The 13,118-nt window shown below is 36.8% G+C and overlaps 2 long non-coding RNA genes and 1 other non-coding gene across 3 annotated transcripts; all 3 read right to left on the reverse strand.

The window, feature by feature from the left end:
* Positions 1 to 105: 105 nt before the first annotated feature.
* On the reverse strand, positions 106 to 7,187 carry LOC138893444 (uncharacterized). Its single transcript, XR_011408991.1, has 2 exons — positions 6,371 to 7,187; positions 106 to 479 (listed from the first exon to the last, which is right to left on the reverse strand). It is a non-coding gene; the product is annotated as an uncharacterized lncRNA (long non-coding RNA).
* Positions 7,188 to 8,302: 1,115 nt separating this feature from the next.
* LOC138893443 (uncharacterized) lies at positions 8,303 to 9,146 on the reverse strand. The gene is made up of 2 exons (XR_011408990.1): positions 8,988 to 9,146; positions 8,303 to 8,776 (listed from the first exon to the last, which is right to left on the reverse strand). It is a non-coding gene; the product is annotated as an uncharacterized lncRNA (long non-coding RNA).
* A 1,009-nt stretch (positions 9,147 to 10,155) lies between these two features.
* Positions 10,156 to 12,875, reverse strand: LOC104106143 (uncharacterized). Its single transcript, XR_011408989.1, has 3 exons — positions 12,735 to 12,875; positions 10,636 to 12,494; positions 10,156 to 10,532 (listed from the first exon to the last, which is right to left on the reverse strand). It is a non-coding gene; the product is annotated as an uncharacterized protein (transcript).
* Positions 12,876 to 13,118: the final 243 nt, after the last annotated feature.

Raw genomic sequence — 13,118 nt, forward strand, 5'->3', positions numbered from 1 at the left:
TTTCCCAATTATTTGTAAATAACTGCTGCTGAAGAGTTATCAATATTTCATTTTTCGGTTATCAAAAATAACATTAACCCTTCTTACAATGTTCATCAATGATGCTTCATATGCAATGGAGCGGTTCTATTAACATTAATTAGGAATAAGAATAGTTTAACATAAAAGGGTTAAGGACCTGTGTGCTTCCTAACGAAAAAACAAGCTTTTCCAGTGTCTGAATCATGGTGTCTAGGCAAATTCCAAAACCAATATTCCCAGATCTAAAGCATTTTCTTTAAAATGTCATAGAAGACGACCTTACCCAAATGTATAAATGTTATTTCTTTATTCCACGTCCAAATTGATATACTCCTTCACCCAAATGCAACTTACTTTATCCTCGAGTATCCACGGGTCTAAAATTAAACTCCTGCGGTAGTAAGCCACGTCTGGCAGGCAAAGCATTCCTTTCAAATCCATCATAGGTTGGAAAGATCCTTAAAAGATGATGGGAATTCCTTAGTTGAATTAAGAAATCCAAACCCAACATTTGTATGTACATTTAAAACAGTAGGTGAACATCTCACATGGATAGTCAAGATTTCAAAGGTCTTGTATTTTCATATATTATTGATTTCTGATTATAAACCCTAATGTGTTCCTGAAAGTCGAATAAAAAATAGAGCAACACTTCTATGTAATTATAAGAGTGTCAATCCTATCACTTACAAGTGCCTTCAATTCTATAAGTTGTTGCTGCAACTGTTGATTTGCTAGCTGTAATTCATGTATTGCTTTTTCTCTTTCTTGGACTATTTGGTCTTTTAGATCAAGCCTCCTGGCACAGCCCCCAACGGGATTAGCGTCATATATCAATGCCTCTCGAATCTTGTTTTCAAATAGTTCTGGCGATTGTGCATTTGTTGTAGTCCTAAGCCATCTGTTGATTGCTATTTTAGTAAACACCTTACAAACGATGGCGTATTCTTGTTTCCTATGTGCAAGAAAAATGTGTGTTAACGGGCACCCTGGGCAATCTCTATTCCCTTCATGTAAACATGCTCCACATACTAGGACGTTTTCTTGATTTGCCTGCCATAAAAGGGTTAAAAGATTTTGACTGACTGATAGGAAGAGTGATTATATCAGAGTCGCTGAATGTGACTGATTTGACAAGACGAATTTGAGAGTCTGCGGATAAAAGTGACTAGACTAGGAAGAGTTGCAGACCGATTTGTCAGGGGAAGGGTTACATATAAAAGTAACTAGACTGGCTGATTTACTACTTATTTGTTCGTTTTTTCTTGACCCACGTAAGTCATGCAACATCGCAAAGTATTGTATTACCTCCTATTGGATTGTCGTTTCCGATCACGTTTAACCTATTTTATAAAATTAACCTTTAATGCAATAATTAAATTACAATAATAATATGTAAGTTACACTATTCGCACAACAAAAACAAATATGTAAATATTAGTGAAATCAACTAATTTTTTAGTTGATTGCTTTATAAGAGATGCGTAAGTAGATTTTCTTCTAATACAATAATAATATGTTGATAATTTTAACAGAACGTTAACATTTTGATTGAAAGCTTTCGTTTAAGATAATATCATTCATTATCATTATTATTTAGTTTTTTCAAAAAAATAATTATCTTTCAATATAAAATATTTTTTATTTCTCAATCATTCTAAAATTTTATATTTAAATTTCAAATTTTATCCTTAATGCATGCTATTCTCATATTTTATAAATATAAATATACAAAATAAATAAACTTAAAATTGCCAAGTGACTTTTTATTAACTTATCACTTGACTATATATATATATATATATATATATATATATATATATATATATATATAAAATTAAATTAAGTCCTAAATCATATCACATTATGTCTAAATCCTAATGGCTAATTATGGATTACAATACTAGCTATGATTGATTATTAAATCGATAAAATAGGTTAAACGCGATCAGAAACGACAATTCAATAGGAGGTAATACAATACTTTGCAACGTTGCATGACTTACGTGGGTCAAGAAAAAACGAACAAATAAGTAGTAAATCAGCCAATCTAATCACTTTTATCTGTAACCCTTTCCTTGTCAAATCAGTCTGCAACTCTTCCTAGTCTAGTCACTTTTATCTGCAGATTCTCAAACTCAAATTCGTCCCGTCAAATCAGTCATATCAGTCGCATTCTCTAACACGATCACTCTTCCTATCAGTCAGTCATAACTAGTATTGTAAGATTTAATAATCAGTCATTGTTGCAACTCTTCCTAGTCTGGTCACTTTTATCTGCAGACTCTTAAAATCAAATTCCTCCCGTCAAATCAGTCATATCAGTCGCATTCAACGACTATGATACAATCACTCTTCCTATCAATCAGTGAACATACTTTTAACCCTTTTATGGCAAATCAAGAAAACACCCCAATATGTAGAGCATGTTTACACGAAGGGAATCGAGATTGCCCAAGGTACCGGTTAACATATATTTTTCATGCACATAGGAGACAAGATTACGCCATCGTTTGTAGGGTGTTTACTAAAATAGCAATCAGCAGATGGCTTAAGACTACAGCAGACGCACAATTGCCAGAACTATTTAAAAACAAGAGTCGAGAGGCATTGATATATGACGATGATCCCCTTGGGGGCTGTGCCAGGAGGCTTGATCTAAAAGACCAAATAGTCCAAGAAAGAGAACATGTGATACTTGTCTTAAGCAATCAGCAGATGGCTTAAGACTACAGCAGACGCACAATTGCCAGAACTATTTAAAAACAAGAGTCGAGAGGCATTGATATATGACGATGATCCCCTTGGGGGCTGTGCCAGGAGGCTTGATCTAAAAGACCAAATAGTCCAAGAAAGAGAACATGTGATACTTGAATTACAGATAGCAAATCAACATTTGCAGCAACTTATAGAATTGCAACATTTGTAAGTGATAGGATTGACGCTCTTGTAATTACATAGAAGTGTAGCTCTATTTTTTATTCTACTTTCAAGAACTAATTAGGGTTTATAATCAGAAATCAATGATATATGAAAATCTCAAAATACAAGACCTTTGAAATCTTGACTATCCCTGCAAATAATTTAAAAAAAAAAATCAAGATTATCCTAGAAAAAGGGACTAAGTTTTGGATCTTTATGGTTATAACTATCCTTGGGAAAAGGACCAAGTTCAATATAGTTAACAAGACCAAGTCCTCTGCCAGCCTTAGAGTGAATCAAGATTGATTTGTTTCTATCCGTAATAGATAAAAAGCTATTCTTTTTATGAGCTACTTGCCTATTTCTGGTGTATATTCTATATGCTTTCAATCGCAACGAGTAATATCAATATGAATTTTCAGATAATTGAGTTGTCAACATCACTCTGTCTTACCGCAGTGGGGTGTTGTACTTAAATCTAAGGTGGAGAATGCAGCTCGATCTACTTTGAACTTTGAACCGGTTTTTATTTATTTTGTCCTCTAATGAAATATCCCCTCCTTTTTCTCCATTCCGCTTTGACATAGATACCCAAAGAATGAACAGTCCACAAAAAATTCTCAACTAAGAATATCATATTTTGCAACTGAATACAAGAAGATATGAGAGAGGGATTTTTAACTATGGAGCTGAAACCACCAATATTTCCCAATTAGTTGCAAATAACTGTTGCTGAAGAGTTATCAATCATCATTTTATTTTTTGATTATCAAAAATACCAGTAACCCTTCTTACAATGTTCACCAATGATACTTCAGAGCAACGAGACCAGACAAAATCCCGGTGGAATTTTGGAAGAATGCGGGTCAAGCTGGCTTGGAGCGGCTTACTGAGTTGTTTGATGTTATTATTAAGACAAAGAGGTTGTCCGAAGAATGGAGGTGGAGTACGATGATCTCATTGCACAAGAACAAGGGCCATATCCAAAACTGCAACAATTACATGGGTATAAAACTGTTGAGCCACAATATGAAGGTTTGGGAGATGGTGGTAAAAGCCAGGGGTGAGGAGGAGCGTCTTAAGAAAAAAAATTAAGTGGGGTATCATTACTAAGCCTAGAGAAGCAGGAGGTCTAGGTGTGCATAAAGCTGACTTGAGGAATACTGCCAGCCATCATAGTTTGGCTTGGAGGATGTACAACAACCCTCAAGCCCTGTGGGCCAGAGTGTTGTTCCACAGACACTACACTAGCAATCACCATAGCGGGCAAATTGCCTCTAGAACCTAGACTAGCATCAGAAATGGGTGAAAAGTGTGTAGAGATACTAATAGGTGGATAATGCATAAGGGTGATAGAATCAACCTCTATAATGACAGATGGATTCAAAACTTAGAACCTCTTAGAGCTTTAATAAGTGGACCCCTTAACAGGGGAGAGGGGAACAGAACTCTGGCCACATGTCTCCTAAATGGCCAACTCATCCCTAATAGCCTTTCCTTCAACCAACCTAGCAGTGTGCTTTCAAGTATAAACTCCACCATTTGTAATGCTAACCCTCTTAGTATAGATAAAAGGGTGTGGAACATGACCAATAATAGGCTTTTCTCAACCAAATCTGCCTACTTCATGATCCTTGAACAATCTGAGAATCTGCACCAAAGTCCAGAGATCAATTTCAATTGGATTTGGTCAAAGAAGGTACCTAACAAGATTAGATAGATACTTCATGTGGTTGATGGCCCACGACACTCCCTACTACCAAGCACCTGCACACCGGGGGGTCACTCTGAACCCCAGGTGCTTCTTCGGTGATAAAGAGGATGAATCAATTGAGAATGTCGTAGTCAGTTGTGAGAATGACAAGTTATTATGGAACAACCTATCCCACATAAACTTAAATAACCATAGCACCATAACTATCCTGAATAAACAGAACAACTGGGGATGCACCAACAACACTATCCACAACAAGAAATGGAACTCACTCCTTAAATAGGGGGGAGTTGATCCCATTCTGCCTATAGGAGATTTGGCTCACCAGAAACAACAATAGTTTCAATGGGAAGAGAAAGCCAGTCTCATGTTGGGTTCATTCATGTGGTTGGAGGAAGCAATGACATCACTACTAATGTCCTTTATATCAAGTGGCATCCTCCAAGGAGAGGCCACTATAAACTCAATATAGACGGGGCAACCTTTCAAAATGGGCTCATAGGTGGAGTAGGAGGGGTAATCCGAAACAGCAATCGGGAGGGATCGAGTGATGGGATATATGGGGAAAATAAGTTATACCGATACTCTACACTCTGAACTAACTGGCACACCTCATTTTTTCGAGGGATAGAGGGGTTTTCCAATTAAAGTGACATTGTTCGAAATGGGATAATTTAATTAATCAAAGTCGCCACTTAGAATAATTATGATGGTGTCCCAAGTCACCGGTTTATTTTAAAATCCCAAATTGAGAAAATTGACTCTATTTATGGTCCGCAAATACAGAAGACATGGTAATGAATTCTGTTAACCCGGGAGAAGGTGTGAGGCACTCCCGAGTTTCGTGGTTTTAGCACGGTTGCTCAACGATTAATAATTGACCTAATTATTTGATTTATTAAACGTTTAAAACCTATTGTGCATTTATCTTTAACCACTTTTAATTAAATATTTAATCGCCTTTAGTATTTATGGAGCTATTTCTTGAACAAGTTACGATGTCGTACACTTGTCGTTCTGGTACACATTGCAAGCCGCGCCACGTGAAATGCACCCGCAATTTACAACATGTTTATTATTATTATTTAAAGTGATGGTCAAGTCGCGTGAAACACGCACTCGAATTGGGGTTTACGTATCATGACTATGCCACGAGAACCGTACCCATAGTCACGATGATTTATTATTAATCGTGCCTAAAGTAAGCTACGATGTTCATAAGAGTCATTTTCCAAAAAACTAAATAGAGATTATTGTATGGCCATATATTATGGAATTATTTGTGAAAAAGGTGAAGTAAATTAGTTATAGAAAAGTGGGCTATCTTGTAGCCTTATTGACATTTGGGCCAGCTTCAATTGTATTACTCTTGGACCGGGCAGAATTCTTTTTGGCCCAAATCCTTTTCTGGCTTAAACCAACACACAACCCGCTTTAATATTTCTACACTATGTTAACATGGCCCAATATGATTACTACCCAACCTCCAAGAATTCGATGTACAATCCATAAATTAAATGGAACAAATAATTCCCTATATTAATCTTATCAACTACTCCTACCAATTTAAGATATCAAACTAACGAAAAGGCAAGGAAACAAATACAATCATCAGTTCATCACATTAAAATAACACGCTTAAAGTAATTAGCAAAGAAAACAAAAGACAAGGCAGATGAACATATAGAAATGGGCATAGGAGTAAAAATGGACCTTGAATGAACAATGGAACTTTAATTTCTGACTGGCTTTCGTTGGACAAGGAACCTCGAACCGGAGTGAATCGAACGGCGACCTAGATGATGATCTCGAACTCGACTTTGGAGTTGCTGTTTTCGTGCGAAAAGGGGGCTGTTTTTCTGCATTTTCGGCTGATTTTGGAGGTTGTTCAGCAGCTGGTGGTTTTGAGCTGATGAAAATGGTGTCATTTCAGCAGGTTTTGGAATTGATTTAAGGGGCTGTTTCAGGTCAGTTTTCATGGGAGATGGTGGCTGGTTTTAAACTGGATTTTTAGCTCGTTTTTGGAGCTGTTTTGAGGTCGTTTTTAGGGTGTTTGAGCAGCTGTTTGGTGGTGATTTTAATCTGGGCTTGGGGCTGATTTTGAGGCTGGTTTTGTGGGTTTGAGAGGCTATTTTTCAGCTTGTTTTGCTGGGATTTTGGTGTGGAAACAGGGCTGGTTTTGGATGTATTTTCAGGTGTTTTTGGATGGTTTTGAGCCAGGATTTCACGGCTGTTTTTTTTTTGGACTAATTTTCGTGATTTTAGGGACTGTTTTAGGTGTCAATTTGTCTGTTTCCTTGGTTTTATACGGTGGCTAAAGGTGGCTTTAATGGAGTTTTGGAGGTTGGTTAACGATGGAGCAGGAGGTGAAGCCTATGGATCTTTCATGGTTAAAATTGGAGGAAACAATATGGTCTTTTTGGAAAGCTTTTTGGCTGCGACGGAACTGCTACCAGGAAGAAAATGTAGGCGGCTCTCTTTTTCTTAGCTCCTAGGGTCTGTTTTCTACAGATGCTCTGCTCGTTCCCCCCTTTTTCTCGTGTAATCAGTGTGTTTATATAATTAAGAGAGAATGTGGGGGAGGAAAAATGAAGTGGAAGGATGTGTGTTTAGGAAGGTCTCACGCAAGGAGTGAAGTCAGAGAATATTTTCTGTTGGTGCCCTCTGCTACCCTGGAAATGTGCCTTCTCTTTCCATGTGGGGGTGAATTTGTTACATATAGATAGAATAGAATCTTTGCCAAGTGGCATTTTTTGCATTGGTTCTTCTTTATGTCTTTTCTTTTTAAAGGTAATCTAAAATTAAAAATACTACACTAATATTTCAAACTAAAAAAAATATAAAAAACTACTAAGAAGAATTACAAAAATACTAGCTTACCAAAGTTAGAAGAAAATATATATTTTGCGAATTTCCTTTTCTTTGTAAATAAAAGTAAAACTAATATCTAAAAATGCGTTATCATTTTTAATTTTCTTAATTAGAAACAATAAAAAGGTGAAACACAAATTAAAATAGGTAGATTAAACTTAAAGAATATTTACATACCAAAAAGTGATGAAAATCTAAATATGGTCAAAAATTAGATACTCACACTAACAGCTCTAACGCAGGGACTAAAAATGGCAGTCTCAAACAACTTCATGCCTTTGGAGGTTAACATAGACTCAACTAAGGTAATACACAGTATCAACAAAGGCAATCTAGTTTATGAGACTACTGTATGCGAATGCAGGTCACTCCTAACAGCACTGGGGCATCCTCCAGTAAACCACAGCTACAGGGAAGCCAATAGGGTGGCGGATAAGCTGGCAAAGGAAGCAAGCAAGATGAACGAAGCAACAACAAACTTTTTGGTAGTTCCTCCGGTGTTTGCTAATGAAGCAATATGGGCAGACATCCTAGGAACTATTTTGGAAAAAAAAACAAGAGGTTGTAATGTTTATAATGTAGCAATAGACTACAATCTTTTTGTGGAGGCTGAGACCTCTCCGAATGATTCTGTTGTAATAAACATCCAAGTAACAAGTTAATATATTTATATATATAAAAGAATATCAATTCTCCTTGCTGTAGAGCATTTTCGTTTTAGGTCATAGAAGATGACCCTATTTCATTGTGTAACGATTATTTCTTCATTCCATGTCCTAAAACAGTAGGTAAACATTTCTCGCAATTTAGAGAATTGTCGCATGACAGGATTGCACAAATAAATGCGACTATCACCCGATGAAAAGCAAACTAAACAAGCGGACACATGGAAACCGGATACGGAAAGTGGGAAATGAGGTCAAGTGACAGAGTATACCTCATTGCTTTTTACCTTTCCTTCCATGTCTACTGAAACAAATCGTTGCCTGCATCTTTCTGACCGTCGGAAATAATTGAATTGCAGAAAAAGAAGTTGGGCAGTTTCCATTGAATGTTCCAGGTGAGAATGAATGAAGAAAGGACTAGTAATCAAGTCATTCCACGACTTTGATGCGCACCGTAACATGGATAACGTATTCACATGGCATCTTATAAGATCAGCAGGTAGCTTGTTAAACTCACTATTATTATTTGCATTATTCCCCTCCTCCTCCTCCTCTGTACTTTTCCTTAGTTGATCTTCGTTTCCTTAGCATCAAGCATTGTGGATATTACAATGTTTTCAAATAAACCGAATATTCTTCTGTTAACTAAAAAATCAAGAGAACAACTTAATATATCATACAGCAAACACCTTCACTCAAAAGGGTAGAAATCAAAAATTGAGCAAAATCCCTTATAAAATTTAAAGGCTAATAATATTGTATATGAGATATATCGATCAAAAGAAGGTAGGTACCTTTTTGTGCAGCTCCCATATGTGAAGTTTTTCCCGTTCCCAGAAGTGAATATTTTCCTTTGGAGTAACAGTAACCTCCTTCACAGTTTCAATTTCCTCCTTTTTTTGTGGCTATGCGGCAAGGGAGGAGATGAGCGTAAACGTGGAGGGGCGCATAGCAGGCTATAAAAAGGAAAGAAAGCCAAGTTTTATCGATTGGGCCTTCGATGACCCATGTTCTATGGCCACAAAAGAATATGGGTTAGGTACACAAATAGCCCTCAAAGTGGATGGTCTTAAATTTTTGTTCCCTCTTGCACCCAAGGCAGAACTTCAAGTTTAACAAGTGTTGCCCCTCGCTTGCCCTATTGGTAACACTTCTAACTTTTGACTTCGAAATTCTGCTCAATTCGCAAGTGGATGTGTTATAAGTTAAAGACAACACCAAAAAAGTAAAAACGACACCAGGTAGCCACTCTAAAGGGCTGCTATTTAAGATTATCCCGTGCGTCCTGAATTTCAATTTTTCAGTTCAATTTTTTAGAACAAAGATAACCCAAGTTGTCTTGAATTTAAGATTTTTAGTTTAAAATTTCAGGACAAAATAAGTACTGGCCAATCTTTAAATATCATCCCTGAGAATGGCTATATATGCACTTGCTGTCATATTTCTGCAATTTTTAAAAAATAGAAGCCGCTATAACGGGAGATTTAACTTAGTTTGAATAACCATGGCCCTCCTAGCCCTAAACCGGAGTTCATGATACACTCCCTAGTGTGCGTTCTTCAATTTCTTCAGCAACAATGAAGGTCGTCGGGACCATTTCAAAAACTTCAATTCTTAATTAATATTTTTTACGTAAGCATAGTGATGGATTTAACTTTAACTAACTGTTTGTGCAGACTTTGTTTATGAAGAGGTACAACGAGTCTATCAATTGAGCTCAAAAATGTAGTAACATATTTGAAGGGAAGGTACACATTCAAATACAACTACAAGTAGTTCAAGTAATTTGTAGCAACTTTTCGCCTCAACAAAGATCCACAATAATTTAGGATAAATGACAGACTAACTACTCTCATCATGGCTAGAAAAAGTACAAAGAGTTATCCATATGAAATCACCAGTGATGATAGTTGTCTCGAAAACTAAAAACTGATTGCTAAGTACAGCAAAAGAGTCAAGTGATTAAAATAATTCCGACTCGAAAAGAGGAGAGCCATGTAATTATGTTGCAGCAGCAGCATACACTTCGGAAGGCAAACGGATGAAGCAAAAGAAATACAACTAGTCTTTATCAAACTGCTAGATTAAAAACAAGACAGAGTTGCTTCGTACAATGACAAAAGTAAAAGCTCCAAAACCTAAAACATGATATAACTAGATTACTGTATAGTACCAGTTTTGTCGAAAGATCCCTACTATAGACTGCGAGTGTCCATAAAGACACTGAAATGAAACATAACCAGTAATGATACCAGTGAGAAAGCAGGGAGAGCATCATCTTCAACAATGATAAGGAGCCTCTTCAACTATCTTCTTCCAACCGCTCAAACAAAAAAGCACTATACACGAAAAGAAGTGAACAAATATAAGCAAAAGTTATAACAAATGATAGCTAAATACAAAGTAGACATCACCAAAACAATGAAAACTTGGATGGCTTACCTTAAGAATAACTAGGTGATCAACAATCTCCAGAGCAAATGGAATTTAGCTGAGAGAAAGTGGGATAAACCACTTAACATGTATAATTGGACTCACTAGAGGAAAGCTAAAAGATAAGATACCCAAGACCAGGAGTAGAAAGGATATAGCTAACTATTAATTCCCCTTACCAATTTTCATTCCAAAAAAACAGAAAAATGGTCAAGGGGAAAACAACTTCAAGGGGAACAAGTACGAATTAGATCCTGTTCAAAGTAAAGAAGTGAATATGACAAGAATACAGGAAACGGGGTGATCTGATGACTAGCCAATTTAGGCATTCAGGATTAGCAAGGACTCTGATATACTACAAGGAGATAGAGATGGTTGGGATGGAAGATTGAATGGAAGGGCCAAGAGTTTGGTAACAGAATAAAACATAAATCCAAATGGCAGCTAACTAATCTGGTTGGGTCTAAGATATATACAATATCTCTGACAAACAGAAGATCTAAAGATTCGTGAAGAAGCAAAGAATGAACAATCCTATGAGAACTAGAATCAAGGATCTGAATTGATGGTTAGATGCTATCTCTATAGCATCAAAGATAGTTGACCAACAGTTCTGCAACCCCACAAAGGACTGCAAAGCTATCTATCAATTACTGCAATAGGAGCTTCACACTCAACACCCAGCTTTTCTTCCACTGAAGTATGCACAAGCACACATACTTCAAGATCTTGAACCCCTGTAGAATTTAACCACGTCCACCCATAAATGCATGAACTTTGAAGCAACCTGGAGAGAGTTGACCAACCTGCCACTGCTCATATTGTACTTCCCTTAAACCAACCACAATTAACAGCTGTTGAAGCTTCACCACTGAGTTTAAGCTGCTCTCCACCACGACAAATGCTAAGCGACTAACACAAAGTCCATCTAAAGACTGCTTTATTCACGATTTATACATATCTACTAGTACTACCAAATTCAAACTACATTATCCCCTACTTAGCAGCTATTCAGCACTCCCACCACACATTCATCAATCTGTAATTTCGAGATTGAGGATACGACGAAGAGTCTGAGTGGCAGAGTCAGTACTGACAAATACGATTCCTGGAGAAGGGCTGTGCTCCCTGGTTGGGGATGCAGGAGCAGACTTGGCCATGGGACGCAAATGAATATCAGACGCTGAAGCAGGCAATTCAAGAGAGACAGTCCTTTTAGGCCTGAGAGAAAACTTGGGCATGGGCAAAGAACTAGGGGGAGGAGAATTTGAATAAGCTGGCCCCGCCCACAGTTCAGAAAATTCGTCATTCAAAGAAACCCCATTGCCAGAACCAACATCCACTTTGAGGTTAATTGGTATCGCAATCATGCTACTTCTGGCTGGTTTTCTCGATTTCGTTTGACCTTCAGTGTGAGATTTCACAGTATTAACAGGTAGTGATGTTAAAGGTGATCGTGTGTTGGGAGACAAGCAACCCGAAACGGCCGGTTTAATGACATGTTTAGACTCGAAAGCCCGGTAATTTAACTCCCTGCACCTACCAGAAGGAGGTGAACCAAATGACCCAAATCGAGCAGGGCCATGTTGTGCCCTACTTCTCCCATAATACTGATTACTATGCTGAGCAACAACAATCATTTTCCAAGTCACTCAAATAACCAATTCAATCAAAATCCACTGTATCTTATCAACAAACCTAAAGATCTAACAGGAAACAACAGAGGTCAAAGATTCATACTGGCGTTCTGAAATGCTGTAAAATGACTACAGATCTTAGATCCTCTTTTCAACCACCACATCTGAGTACGTCAAAATCACGACCAGATTTATCCACTATCACCACTGTAATCTTCAGTTTCTTCAGATCTATAGGCCAGTAACAAGCAAAAAGAAAAAAAAATCAGCCAAATTACATGATATCAAACCAAATCAGTAATCAAAAATGAAACACACAAATCGAAAAATACAAAACTTCTAGCATCACACAACTTAACTATTACATCTCAATTTCATAAGGTTTATTCAGATACAAAAATCTCAGAATAGTAACTTCATATAAATCTAAGTTCTCAATTTTCATTTTGAAGTAAAGTTCCGAAAAATTACCTGATGTCAGAAGGTATGCAGTGAAGCACAGTGTCTTGAAGGTGTGGTTTTGAGTGGGGTTTTTTCTTCCTAAACCTAACAAAATTAGGTGTATGTACGTATATTGAATTTGAACATTAAATACTATTTGTATGGTTGTCTGTGCTCTTTGTATTATTGTGGAGACACCATTGAATTTGCTGACTAAAAGCTTTTTTGAACCCTGAATCCCCGATCTGAAAATGAATCCAAAAGCTCAAAAAATAATTGTAAGAATTGTAACATTGTAAAAAATGGTGAAATTTTTTTTGAATGCTATTTGAAATTTAGAATTGTGTTTGACATAAATTTCAGTTTTGGTTGTTTTTGAAGTTTTGTGAGTAATTTGAGTGAAAAATTTTGAAA

The sequence above is a fragment of the Nicotiana tomentosiformis genome, chromosome 6 (genome assembly GCF_000390325.3).
Source record: "Nicotiana tomentosiformis chromosome 6, ASM39032v3, whole genome shotgun sequence".
In the NCBI taxonomy this organism is placed as follows: Eukaryota; Viridiplantae; Streptophyta; class Magnoliopsida; order Solanales; family Solanaceae; genus Nicotiana; species Nicotiana tomentosiformis.